At 48.9% G+C, this 14337-nt stretch overlaps 1 protein-coding gene across 1 annotated transcript in view; it reads right to left on the bottom strand.

The window, feature by feature from the left end:
• The window catches only part of BDNF (brain derived neurotrophic factor), a 40730-nt gene extending 26791 nt beyond the window's left edge, over nucleotides 1-13939 (bottom strand). Inside the window, exon 1 of the mRNA XM_005235655.3 lies at nucleotides 13842-13939. The gene's annotated coding sequence lies outside the window, so the exon portion shown is untranslated. The remainder of the gene's footprint in view (nucleotides 1-13841) is intronic.
• Nucleotides 13940-14337: the final 398 nt, after the last annotated feature.

The following is a 14337-nucleotide window of genomic DNA, read 5'->3' as shown; positions in this document are numbered from 1 at the left end:
AACCAAACGGGTTTGTCATTCCCTGATGCTTCAACACTCACTAAACCTGGGAATTTGTCTCCTGAGGCTCTCTGCCTTACTGCTGTCGCTTTGGAGGCATTAAACACCCGGCAGCTGAGCAGAGAGCAAAGTATCTGGGCTGTGCCCGAGAGTATCCAGTGTACCAGGTGTCTGGCAAATGGTGCCTGAGCCCTTCCCCGCTTGCCCCAACCTCCCCGCCGACAGCCCGGCCATGACTCCGTCCCAGCGGACAGAGAAGAGGGCATGAAACAACAGCAATGACAAAAAAGCAGGCTCCGAGTGAGCCGCAGACAGGGGAGGGGAGAAGAAAATCCCCTCTCCCCCAAAGAGGTTGTGTGTGATTCCTCGGGATGGGGGAAACCCGAGCCAGGTGTGGAAAGACAGATGGCTAGAGATGCACCCCTGTGACGAATCCGGCCATTGGAGCTCTATGATTAAAGAAGATCAGAAAACTGCTGGTGCACTTGTGGGTGAAAGGTGTTGGGATTGACTCATCTCTCCTTTCCTCTAAGTATTCAGTGGGTTTCAATTAGATGCAATACAGTGGATTATTTTTAATATTTAAAGGGATCAGATTCCAGGGGCTCAATAAACTTAGCCAGGCATCTTGTCAGAGTAGCTACATGCCCTATCAAACCCTCCTCAGTGCGTAAATGTGAAGAGCTTATTTTGGGTATGTCCTATAAATAAGCAAGCCCCAAACCCCCCGGCCTGCAAATGCTCTGTTGTACTTCGTTTCTATTTAAGCAACTAAAATCTCCTCTGACATCAAGCTCAAGCACTCCATTCGCCAGGTGCAGCCGCTCAGCGATATTGCCTGGAGGGTGACGGGCGATAAGAGATCTAAAGCAAACAGGGAGGGGAGATGGAGGATGGTGCTTGGCGCTGGGCACTGGTATCTGTGCCGGGGTGCCCACCACCCGTGGGGCCCCGCTCCCGGAGCTGGCAGGACGGATCCTCCTCGGCTATGCAGAGATCCTTGGGAATGGAAAGCATGTGTAAACATTAAATAGTTCCTCTAGCTCTCCTGCCCTGCGCTGCTGTCATATTAAGGCATTTTACAGTGCATTTAGCCATTGTCATCTTCCCAAAGAGGTTAAGGTGCTTTGGCTCCATCCCTCTTTAAAGCACAGCTACGTCAATACTTTTAACAAGCTGATGTGTTTAAAGATTATTTCAAGATTATTATTTTTTTTAAAATAGGATGTCAAGCTATTTTACCTAAAAAACAGCTCTAGAGTTCAAAACATTTTCCTTGTTAACCACCTAAAGCATTAAACAGAGAAGTATCTGAGAAACAGTAGATATTTTTGTTAATTGCAAACTAAAATTATCACTGTGGCAATAAAAATTAAATAGAGACCTCAAAATGAAGCTCAGACCACATTGTGTTCTCCTCCAGTTACTGTGACTTGTGGCTCAGAAAACAAGTACTGGATTAGTCACATTAAAGCCAAAATTTCCCTTGACTAACACATTTCATTTGTTTGCAGTCTTTTTTGTTTATTGAACACTTGGGTTTATTAATCTTAAACTAATTTAGTAAGTGGAACCATGGTGTGTATAAACGTTACTACATTCCGCGTCAGAGATTAATAGGCAGCCATGTGTCAAGTCCGGCGGTTTTCACTTGCCCAGATGAATGCGGCGGGCTGTTCAGCCGTGGCGGAGGAGCATCCGGGCGGCATGCGAGCACTGACGGCGGCAAAAATGTCAAGATCTGGGCCACCACCGGGCTATGTGCTCACCCACACCTCGGGGCATGTTAATGCACAGCAAAAGATGCCAACAAAGAGGGTGCCACCCCCTCTGTCTCCTTCCACCAAAACACCCAGCCCAACCCCAGGGAGCAGGACTTGCATGGGGGCCTTTATTTCTCTGCATTGGCCGGATGAAATGATTTAACTGACTTGCAGTGCAGAATCGCTCTGAATAGTAATTAGTACCGGTGTAGCTGTATTATAGTTGTATTTATGGTACTGCTATTAAAATATTATTTTCCTCCTCACAAGTACAGCACGGGAGGAATTGGATGCACAGCTGGTTCTCTCTCTGCAGCACATGATGAGCTTGGACGATCGTTTAGAAATGCAGAGAGGTGGGAACAGAGCACAGAGCGGATGTACAGCTACTCTGGAATTCAAAAATCCTGAAATATTGATTCAGAGAATCAATACAAATTTTGAGGTACTTTAAAATAACTTCCCTCAAGTTCGACACCATTTCCCAAATGGGAAAACTATCGATTTCTCTCTCCCAGCCTGCACAAAGACAGGGCGGCTCTTGGGGGGTAGCAGTGGAGCAGCAGAACCTCAAGCAGGGGGAAAGCGATGGCGCCCCTGCCATGCCCGAAGCCCCTCTATTTTAAGGGTTAGATGCCACTTCAAAGACTACTCAGGCAAAATCCACCCCTGGCTTTGGCGAGGCATTTAGTGGGGCCTTTTCTCAGCAGTTCAGGACTCATGCCATTGGAGTATAGATTTGTAAACAACATTATCTGCATTTATTGCCTGGACACTGTTTATTTTTCACATAGTTTATACAGCTGAAGCATAAATGCCTACAAGGGAGCAGTGGCTTTAAACACCTCTTTGCATTTCATTAGTTAGCCTGTTTAATCTGCTATAATTTATTGCAACTTGCAGCTGCATCATATGGCCTTATAGTACCTTTACATATTTGAATACAAACACCACTGAAGTCAGCAGGAATGCAAAGTGTTTAAATCAGAAGAGAACCAAGTGCTAGATTTTGAGTAAGGACTCTGCAGTAAGGCATTTAAACCCTTATTTTAGACTCCTGTTCGGTTTCTGTTTGATGCTTTACCCTGCTATATGCTCCGAGCAGAATCCCTTTCCCTTCCAGGCATGTATAGCTTCTTCCCCTTTGGTTTCTTAATTTGGGTTAGATCCCATAATATGAAAAATATACTCTGATACTGCACCTAGAGCACATTGATGAGGCCTAAAGAGCTCTTCTGTGATGGGAATTAAGATCAAAAAGGATATGGAATTTAAATATTCAACATTTCTTCTCAGATGTGAAACAGAAAAATTGTTTTGATGCAAAAGTCATTGCAACAGAATATGTTACTTAGACTCTGGGACCATATTAGGGTAAAATGGCTTTTTAGATAGGAATTGCACTGCAAGAAACTCCTTCATATGGAAATTATGACATTTTGTCTATTGCCTCTTACTACAAATGTTTAAAAGATCTGTTAAAAATAATCTTCTAAGAAGTTGTATCAAGATAAAAGAAATAAATAGGAACCGGTAAAATTTAGAGGCTTATTTCTGATTAGTTTCTTAATTTAGACCCTGTTAACTGCCAGAAAATTGCACCAGTTACCAGAGCTGGGAAAGCATAACTGATAACATAGCTTATTTTGCAGTTTGGGTTTGCTGTGCTTTTGTCAGGCCCTCACCCTCGCAGTAGACGAACGCTGGGTTAATTCCACATACTGCTGGGTTTAGAGAGACTCAGGAAAAAAGGCTGAGCCCAAGCACTAACACAAACGAAAGCCAAGTGTGCGAAAAACACATTCTCACTGTCTGTTTGACAAAGCGTTCCTAGACCTCCACCTGAATTTAGCTGATTGATTTTCAGCTAACTTCAGCTAACGATTGATCTTCACTAACATCCCACAAAAAGCACGGACACAGAAGAAGGCGGACAGCTTCCCCCGCCAAGGTTTTGGACAGAGCCAGGCAGAACACGCTCGCAGACCGCTGAGGGACTGCTAAGCCAGCTTGCTGGGAAGATGGACCTCTCATCCTGTGTTCCCCCGTACCAGGCAAGATGCATCACTATTTCTTTTCCATCCGAGCGCTGCTCCCCCGGCGTGGGCCAGCCTGGGCTTGCTGGGACTCCAGCACTATCCATCATTTCTGCTTGCCCATCACCTGCCGGTGCTCCCACACCTCCTCGCTGGCAGGGGGCCAACAGTGGTCCCCAGGAGCCCCGCAGGACCACCCTCCAGCCACACAACCAGTTAGCCCAGGGACCTGCTCCTGGCCAGGGCTAGCCCAGCAGGGATAGGGATGGGCATTTATGCTGTTTTAAAGTGCCGGTGTAAGTGCGTTGTAGGCTCCTGATCTGGGCTGCTTTCTGGTCCAGTGCTTTTTCTCTCTCTCATTTCCCAAGGAGAGAGTTATGTTATAATTAATTGTTATAAATAACCTGCTAGATTCTTCAGATAAATGCTAACAGCCTTCCATCACTTTGTTTTTTTGTGTTTCTTTTTTTTTTTTTTTTTTTTTTTTGCATTGGTACAATAAATAGGTCTTTGGGAGTATTCTCAGATTCTGAAAGCGCATCCCTTCTATACGTGCTTGAACCATTTGAACCATACAACCCTATAATTTTCCTTCCCTATCACTTGCCTACCTATGTTACCATATCCCCATCTAGCCTCTGCCTTGCCAAGCAGTGACAGTGCCTACAGAACAGATAAAGAGAAGATAACTCAGCCACAGCCCAGATGCCTCCTGCTTGACGGTACCACTGGGCTGCCACTGCGGGAGCAGTGCCTGGGGGCACAGGGAGGGCTCGTGGCCACGGCTCCATCCCACCACAGCAGTGGTGCTGTGTCCTGGACCAAAGGCTCTGAGCACCTGTGTCTGAGATGCCTACGAGGAGTCAAAGGTGGGGTTGGACAAGACGTGACAAGAGGTTGACAAAACTTGCAGCGATGCCAAGCGTTCAGGCTGAGCATCTGGAGCACACCAGGCACCTGCCTTGTTTCTTCTCCTCCACCGACCCTTCCATAGGGCTCCTTCCCTCATGTCGCACAACACACCTCCTCTTCCAGGGGCTCTCTGTGTCCTCCCCATCCCTTCCACATGGTTGCTCACATCAGGGGGTCTGCACCCTCCAAACCACCTACTAGCACAGTCCCCCATCCCTCTTATCTCCATTTCTCTGGCTGTGGGAACCGTGTGTGGCTCGTCACCACCTCCAGGTCTGCAGTGAGGGTGAGCAGGAGGCTATTGCTATGCCAGGGGGCATTAATGTTGACCTGCAGTTAGCTCCAGGAGCTTCATGGGGACAGCTGACCCTCTGTGCAGGGTCTCGGGGCTTACCCCAGCCTGCAGGCCACACTGGAAACCCACAGGGAGAGACAGAAAAAGACAAACTGATCCAAACAAGGTTCAGTTCCCCAGTCTGTCCTGGGGGAGCACGCTCTGAAGCCTGCCTGCCACTCAGTTTCTGAGAGGGAGCTGGCATCACACACACCATCCTCACTGTGTTTACAGCCCTGGCAGAGGTGAGCTGGGAAGTTCTGCTGCTGAGGGGGGCCCCAGGCAGCTGTCACACACTAGCAGCAGCTGGTGAAATGGCCTCTGGTGGTCAAGGAGGCGAGTCAGTACATTGCCTTGGTCCTGCCCTATTGCTCTTGGACTGGCTGTTCTGCCAGGGGATGGTATGGACCCAAAAGCAAACAGTTTTTAAAGGTCCATCCTCTTTGACTTTCCTCCTGGCCTGAAATGTACGCCTCACATTAGTCTGAGTTCCCCCCCTTCTTTGTGTGGAAAATCCCTATGGATAAATGAATACGAAATTCTGGGCATTTCAAAATAACTTTCTAGCTTTGCCTTAAAACTGGCTTAGCCTCCTTGTCAGATATTTTGGGTTCCTTAAAATTTGTGAGCCAGCAAAATTTTCTTTAGGGAATGCTGCAGGAAATCTTTGATGGGAAAGTCAATGATAAAAATAACTATTCGGTGCCAAAGGCGGTAGACTGGGGATTAAAAACCCCTCTGAAGTCGGAGACGTTCAGGTCTCTGACAGAGCTCAGAAGAGACGCAAGAAAAGCGGTGGGTATCGTGGGCTATGCCCATGGTTGGGCAGCTGATGACTGAGTCTAGGTGAAGGATTTGGGAAGAGGAAAACAACAGGTGGTGGGCGGGAAAAGGCCGAGAATCAGATCTGCCTGGGGAATAGGTGGTGGATAGAGTGACCGACTGCTGATGTAGGAATGAATACCACAGAGAAAGAGAAGAATCAGGTGAATTTATGATTAAACTCTTACCTCTTGCACCACCAAGGCCTTTGTGAAAGACTTAATGGCAACAAAAAAACCCTAAGAAAAAACCCTAGACTTAAGTACTTGCTCCCTCAGAAGAGGATGAGAGCAAAGCCTGTGACAAATATTCGTCATGTCACTGAGAAAGGTGTTCAAATACCATGATGAATGATGAGTGTGGTATAAGGACTTAGAGTACCTCAGTCAATAAACCAAATTTGGGACACAAAAAGAGATTCATATGGGAAATACTCTGAGATTCACTCCTGTGTGGATGACTGTTTCAATAACCACTAGATACATTATTCTTTTTCTTTTTTTTTTTTCTCTGATGCAATGGATTTTCAGCAATAGAATAAGGGGTATCACACTTCAGGCTACAGCGAGCGACATGTACAGAAGTGAAAGACATCCAAGATGTATCATCATCCACTGGAAAATTCCAAACCCAGAACTTAGCCTCGCATAAAAACCGCTAGGGCTTTTTGTTTTCCTGGCCAATGCTATTTTATCAGATACCTGTTTACAAAATTCAGCTAAATACCCTCTCAGATGGTTTGATAAACTTTTGGCAGATGTGAATGAACATGTATTTGACAGAGCCAGCTCACCACCTAAGCAGCTCCAGTCTCTTGACCCCTGCTCATGACTCTCACTGCAGCCCATTCTCATTAGAGTTGGTCAGGTTTCAAAAGGTATTTGCTGTCAGAAATCAGCTGCCTTTTTTTTTCTCTCTTTTTTTTCCCTCCTTTTCTTTTGATAACCACCTGTTTCCCTGAATCCATTATCTTTTCATTATATATTTTGTTTTGAATCTGAATATTTTATCAAAAAGTCATTGTCAGACTTTTGAAGATAGCTTCAGCGGGAAATACTGAAAGCCTATTTAAAACGCTCTGTAAAACAATATAGAACTGAGTTTGTGTTGAAAATATTGGGGAAAAAAAGATAATTTTGAAATGTCAAATATTTTCACAACTCTGTCTGCCTCGTCAGCATGCAGCCTCTTCTGGTTCTTCAGGGAAAAACCTTAATGGGAGCTAAATGGTAGACACACAACAACCAGTGGGCCACCATACAACCTTCTTCCACCGCTATTGTTTTAAGGAGTTAAATATGTAAAAAAATAAAGAAACCTGGATGGAGGATCAGGGCTAAAGTCAATGCTATGACATTTCTACAGCTGTACAGGTTTAGTGTCTCTAACATCACAATAACATACTGCAAGAGTGAGGAGGTTAAGCTATGCTGCTATGTCTTAGGTGCGAGCAGACCCAACCTAGACAGCTTCCATCATTCTTTTACCACTCACAAGTGCTTCTTAAAAAATTTCTACTTATAAAGAGGCTTGAACGTAATTTTAAAGTTAATTTTAATTTATGGTATTTTTCAGTGCTCAGAGAGGAGTTTGGTAACATCTCTGTATTGTTGATGAACAAACTGAGGTAAAAGAATTGGAAAGATTGCCCGTACCACACACGAGCCATATAGAAACTAGACTTTACACCCTGTAGGTTATTAATGGAAGCAGCTGAGGACCCAGCCTCACTGGTCTTCCCTCCTGTCTGTCTTAAAACAGGCTGTATGACCACGCATACAAAGCAAAGCCCCAAGCACTGCCCACATTCTTCGGCTCCTGCCAGACAGATGAGAGAAGGGTTAATCCAAAGCCTTCCCACTGCCAGGGTTCCTTCCTCCTCAACATGCCTCAACTCTTTTTTTTAAACTGCTTCAGCTTGTATTTGACCATTTGTTATAATAATGGAGTCTAGTGAGATGCTTGTGGCCCCATAAACTTCAGACATAATTTTAACTATGTCAGCTTTAAAAAGTCAGTATCTGCCTCATCAAAGGGCAATCTTGTCCAATGTGGGTGTCTGTACCAATTGTGTTTTGAACTGCAGCAATAATCCAACCAAACCATGCAAAGAGCTTTTCTACACCCACATTTCTTAATTATCATCATGAGACTGAGGTAGCCGAGACCAGATCTATAATGTTTTCTGGATGTCAAAATGCCCACACACCTTCTGTAATCCTTGTGCTACCAGCCCCCTTTCATATTGCATTTTAGCTGGTCCATCTAATTATCTATTACCACAACTGTTTACTGCGTTATTGCAGAGTCTCACAAAGGCTCGTCAGGAGGAAAGGGCTCTGTTTAAGAAAAAGGAAACAACTGTCTGATGAGACCGCCCTAGCTGCACAACCCTATAAACATTTTAGTGGATGATAACCCCCTCTTCGCCCCTTTCAGAAATGAACCTTTTTTTTTTTTTTAATTATTTCTTACAGTCCAGTGAGACCTAGGGCTTTAAAAGTCTCTGCATACATCGCATCCATAAACAATGTATTTTCTTGGGAGGTTTGGGGTCTGCTGTTGGAAAGTTTGGAGAATAAATAAGTTCATTATTTTCACATGTGCTACAGTCAATAAAGATGTGAAATAGGAAAGTAGCGAAAATGTTATGACTTAATGAACACTTTGCGTAATCATTCTTGCCAAATGTCAAAATAAATTGGAGGCCAGAGTGTACGGTTTACGCTTGTTAAATTGGGGTTTTGTGTGCTATTTTGGGGAAGGAAAAAACAAAACAAAAAAAGACCAGACCACGAAAAGGCAGGGGGAAGAGAAAGTGTACACTTGGCCACTCACAGCAAGACCATTAGAGTCCCACCGCTGATATTCCCCACGGGAGACCATACAACAGCCTGGGACTGCGGGGAAGCCACTTACCGACAGTGAAGCTGGCTCTACGGCCAGTGTCCCAGCCCAGAGGCTCTGCACTGGCCAAGAAGGAGCAGGAACCAAACCCCAGCAGCCCAGTTTACACCCTGGGCTGGACCTGGCTAATCCCTGCCTCCCTGGGAAGCAGCTTGATGCTGTCACATCCATTTGCACCTTCAAAAGACAGTTTTCATCAGGAGACTGAGTTTGTGCTCTGCCAGGAAGTTCAAATGACAACGGGAATAAGGTGACTGGAGCCAGATTTCGCTTTTGCTAGAGGCTGAAATGTGAAATGTCTGTCCGCTTTACAGCTATCCCATTGGATCCAGTTTTGGCATAGAGCTACTAAGAAATGCAGCTTTTGCCTCTGTTATGCAAAGACTTCTGCTCGTCCAAGCCACGAGTACCTTGAAAGCTCTGAGTTTGGAAACATCTACACGGCTAAGGACCCGACTGTTTGAACACCGAAGCGTGTCACAGCTATTTTCCCTTTGAGATTGCCTCAGGAAAAGACCAATTAGGATTACGTGATAAGTAAAATTGCTCCCATACTTACGTGATTAGGAAAATAGGTCTCTCAAACTGCCTGTTCAAGAGGAGATAAAAGCAATATTGTCCTTTTGTGGTTAGATTTTAACTTATTTATGTTTTTCCCCATTGAGTACATGTTCTAGCAGCACTGAGAGGCCACAGGCACGTGCTTCTTACTCCACCTCTACTTCTAGTAATGGGAGTGCCACGAAGGTGCCTGCATTTCTTGCCGCCTGCGTGAAATGCGTGGATACATTTATGTGGCTTTCATTTATTTTGTTTCATGACACAGGGAGGGGGGAAAAATCCTTTTCATACACCTACATCTATCACATAGCAACTAAGAATAGAAGCAATATTGAGACAGATGGAAATGTTAACGGTGACAGCTCACAAGCACGAATCACACATTTGTGAAATAATGAAATGGGTGGGCAGTTGTTATATGAACTCCATGTCAGTTGGTATGTTTTCCTGGCTATAAGTTTGCAAGAGTATGTCTCAGATATATTTTCAGTTAATGGGAGAAGTCAGTGCCCTGCCCTGCTGCACACCTTGCCGGCATGTGGGTGTAGGGATTCATTGAGGCTGGCGAGTGGTTTGCACGCAAAACTGCTCATCACGCGCCCTGGGCGCTGCAGGACATCCCCTGACATGTCCCTGCCGCGGCATTTCAGTATTCCTAATGATGTGGTGGGAGAGACACACAAAGGAGGTGTAAAAACGTTTAGAAACCCAAACACAAGGGAAACATGGGATACTCACACTTGCTTCAAAGTCTTCCTTGCAGGGATACAAGTATTACCCTTTTTTTAATGTATCATCTGCCTGTGTTCTGTGGTCCCTATTACTAGCTGAGCTTGCCAGCCACGAACCGGAATGAGGATTACAAAATCAGTCCTGTGTTTCTCAGGTCATTTTCTTTCTAGTTCTTCATGCCCCAAAAGCCACCGTCTCCATTTTAAGGACCACTTTGACAAGCCTGGTTTTGCTAACCCCAGTTTCCCAGCCCCATTCTCAAGTTAGTTCCAAGGGGAGGGAGCTGTGGAAGTATCCATGTGCATTTCACCTTGTGCCACCCGTCTCTTTCCCCAGTGTAGGGAACCTACTAATTTTCAACAACTTTGAGAGGTACTGTTTCTTACGGATGCTGTTTACAGCACTTGACGTGACTATTTTTTGCTAGAGGAATGAACTAGATCTCCCCAAATCTTACGGATGCTCTCTTTGTTTGTGTATCTGATTAAAAATAATTCCAGCAGCTACATCTTCGAGTGCTCAGTGGTGATTTACTACAGTGATTCATGGTAAGACTTACAGCGCTGAGGAAAATCTGTCCCTTGGGATTCATCCACCTTTCCAGAATTTCTCATGGCAGGGCAATCATATGCCACTGTATTTAGGAAGCAACGTGTGGTTACTAAATGGCAGCCAGTCTGCATTTTCCCTGGGCATTTCTGAGAGCTCAACAACATCAGTGCGACAAAGAAACGAAATAAAGGACTTGCTGTACAAAGGCAAATGTGCACATCCAGCCACCTCAGATTAATGAAATGTTAGACATAATCCTCCAGCATACATGCCTGTGAATGGTGGCCACTAAAATAAATAGTGAGAACTATCAGACCATTTGAAATAGGAAATTATTGAATGATGCTGAAAATCAAGCGGCTATCCAAATGGAGAGGTACCGCGAATGACGAACTTGCAGAGGGACCATGCCTACGTCAAATAGCACATTAAATAAAATCTCACACTGGACACAGCCACCTGACAGCCACCAAAGCACTGAAGACAACACTCGTGGTATCAGGTGAAAGAAAAGGAAAACAATAAAAAAGAAGCAAGAAAGACTGCCACGTCAAAACTTTGCAAGTGGAAGAGATATTTGAAGGAGGTCGGACATTTTACAGTATCATAACCATAAGAGATGAAAGGTGGTGACAAACCACCACCAAAGCGGTGACAGCTCTTGGAGAAATAGTGGATACTAAAAAATCAATAAAGCGACTTGCAGATTAAGGTATGAGTCACCGTGAGCAAATGTGACCAAATACGGCCCAATGTCATTTGTTAGCAGTCGTCCGTCCCATGCGCCTCTGCAGAGAACGATTAGAATTCAACGCAAACACGGCAATAGGGGCAGGAAGGGAAAAATTGGAACCAAGAGGTTTTTACAACTTAGTAAGGAAGTAACAGGTGTAAAAATAAAAGTAGATACGCAGCATTATCCATGGAATGGAAAATTCACGTGAATAGAAGCTCGCCAGCAAACTCCTATGTAATAGGACCATTTATTTGGGGAAGCGGATGGGGTTTAGTAGGGCTCATCACCACTAGATCACAGCAGATGTATTCAAATATTAGCGCTACCACCTGACTTTTTCCTAAGTGAAAAAAGGGCAGAGGACGTTTCATTATGAATTTGATGAAACCGATCCTGCAAACTAGGTGCGTTTGAGTTTCATCCAGGCTGCCGGTGAGTGATGCTCCTGAGACCCGTGTCTTCTCCGGCTAGTTTCACCCGAGAGATGCCTCTCATCGCACCCTGACAGGCATCCCCAGCAGACGCAACTTCTCCAAGTGGAAATGGAAAAATACACTCGGTAGGGCCTTTCCCCGGGCTCCCACCGAGCGGCGCGGCCGGGCCCGGGGGCGGGGGGGGGGGGCCCGGTGCCGAGCCCAGGCCGCCGTTAGCGCATCTCCAGGAGAGAAAGGCGGATGTTTTTCTTCAATGGGAAAAAAAATTAAAAAAAATAACCCCCGCCCCCAGCAGATACTAACGCAGAAGAGACGCCAGGTGACCGACTTTAGGGGAGCTCCGCGCCGGCGCCCCCCCGGTGCCGTCCTGCAGCACCTCCATTTTGGCTGTGCGCGCCGGTGCCGCCGCCCGGCCCGGCCCCGGTGCTGCCCGCGGCACCGTCCGAGGGCTGCTGCCGACGTGCCTCTGCCGGGGGGTGGCACACGACACAAGGGGGGGGGGGGAGAGGGGCGGCATCCCCGGCCCCCCCCTCCCCGCGCCCCCAGCTCCGCAGGACGGTGCCTCCCGGGGGGAGGCGGTCGCCGTGGCAACCGCGGCGGGGGCGGGCGGGGTAGCGGTGGCGGGGCGGGGGGGGACACCGGCGAGGGGAGCCTGGCCCCCGGGCCGGCCCGGCCGGGGCGCACAGAGCCCTGCGCGGCGGGGATGCCGCCCCCTCCCCCGCGGCGGGCGGCCCCGGCGGTGCCAGCCCCCTCCTGCCGGGGGGTTTCCCTCCTCGGCGCCGCTACGTGCGAGCCGGAGCGGGAGCCCGGCGGGAGGCGGGAGCCCGGCGGGAGGCGGGGGCGGCGGGGCCGCGGGATCCTCCCTCCTCCCTCCCTCCCTCCCTCCCCGGCGGGGCCCGGCGCCGCAGCGGGGCCGGCCGCGGGGCTCTGCCGCAGGGAGCGCCCGCCGCCCCCGCGCCCTGCCGGGGCTGGGGGCGCCGGAGCCACCCGGCCGCCCCTCGGCTCCCCCGGGGCGGGGAGGGGGGTGGCTCCCGGCGGCCGGGATCCCCCCGGGCGGGGAGGCGCACGCTGGCTGGAGCGGGGCGGCGGAGCCAGCGCGGCTCCGTGCGGACCCTCCTCCGCGGGAGCGCACCCCTCCGCGGCAGCGCGGGTGTGCCGCTGGGGCGGATCAATGCACAGACTCCGTGCAGAGCCGGAGACCCCCCGAGCTTCTCTACCTGCCAGCACTGCTGCTACCGCCGCTGCTCCACCAAACTGCTGACTTTCCAGAGCTTATTTTTAGCCCGGAGACTAAATATTATTAGCTACATTTCTACGTAGGAAGAATCGGAAGGGCGGGGGGGGGGGGGGGGGGGAAGGCACCAGAGAGAGGGAGATGAGCCTAAAGCTTATCCGAATGATCTCCAGGTGGGGGGGCTGCGTTTGGATTTCAGGCTTGTCAAACACCTTCCCCCCCCCCCCCCCCCTTTTAATTATAGCAAAGTAGATGCGGATATTGGATCATCAGCAATGCATGCACGGCTCCCCCTTTCAGTCGTAGGTTGCGTACACAGAGGGGCCATCAGTGATCCCTCAAGCTGGGGACCCGCTAATCTCCATGTAGGTAAAGATCAGCTGCGTCTCTTTATCTATGTAAGATCAGTTGTGCACAGTGCCAGCTAGAGCTCAGCTGCATTTCTTTAGCTATGCAAAAATCAACTTGCATTCTTAGCTAGGAAGAAAAAAAACCACCACAACACAAACCCCAACACACACCACCATCGCATCTGCTTATCTAGGTAAAGATCAGTTGCATCTCTGCCCAAAGCATGCACACGCACATAGAGAGACGAGATTCCCAGATTAAATCAGGCACAACTTAACTCAACTCGTAGTGCAATCTCATCAAGCTTCTCCTACCTTTTCTAGCCTCCACACACCGAGCAAGCCAGCAAGGTAACAAAACTAGGCAAAGAGCAGGCACCCATCCCCGCGCCACGGAGAGAGAGAGAGAGAGAGAGAGAGAGAGGCAGGAGCCAGAGGGGGGCCCGGGGGGGTCAGCCCTCCGCTTACCTTAGGCACAGCTAACACCACGAGCAGTGGCTAGATCGCGGAGATAAACACTGGCATTTCCCAAAGTTGACACCGTCAAATCAACCCCCGGAGCTTGCAAGACTCTGGGTGTTGGTTTTTTTTTTTTCCTTTTTTTTTTTTTTTCCCCCCTCTGCTTTTCCTATTCCAGTCCGCACCGCTAGGAATTCAACTTCGCCCAGCTCCGGCGGGGCGAGAGGGCGGCGGGCGGGGAGGGGAGGGGAAGGACAGGGGGGTGGCGGGGGGCGGGGGGGAGCCGGCACCAAGTGCCAGCGGCTCCCCGACCCGCAGGGGCGCGGAGCGGGCCGCGGTGCGGTGCGGGGCCGGGGCCGCCACCGCCCCCCCCGCGGGCCGCCCCCCCCGCGGGCCGCCCCCCCCCGCTCCGCTCCGCGCCCGCCGCCGCCTCTGTCCAGGGTGCTGCCGCCGCCGCCGCCGCCGCGCCCCGCTGCGCGCCCCGCTGCGCGCCCGGGCCGCTCCT

The sequence above is a fragment of the Falco peregrinus genome, chromosome 9, assembly GCF_023634155.1.
Source record: "Falco peregrinus isolate bFalPer1 chromosome 9, bFalPer1.pri, whole genome shotgun sequence".
NCBI classification, from domain to species: Eukaryota; Metazoa; Chordata; class Aves; order Falconiformes; family Falconidae; genus Falco; species Falco peregrinus.
This window is presented reverse-complemented; position numbering and strand designations above follow the sequence as displayed.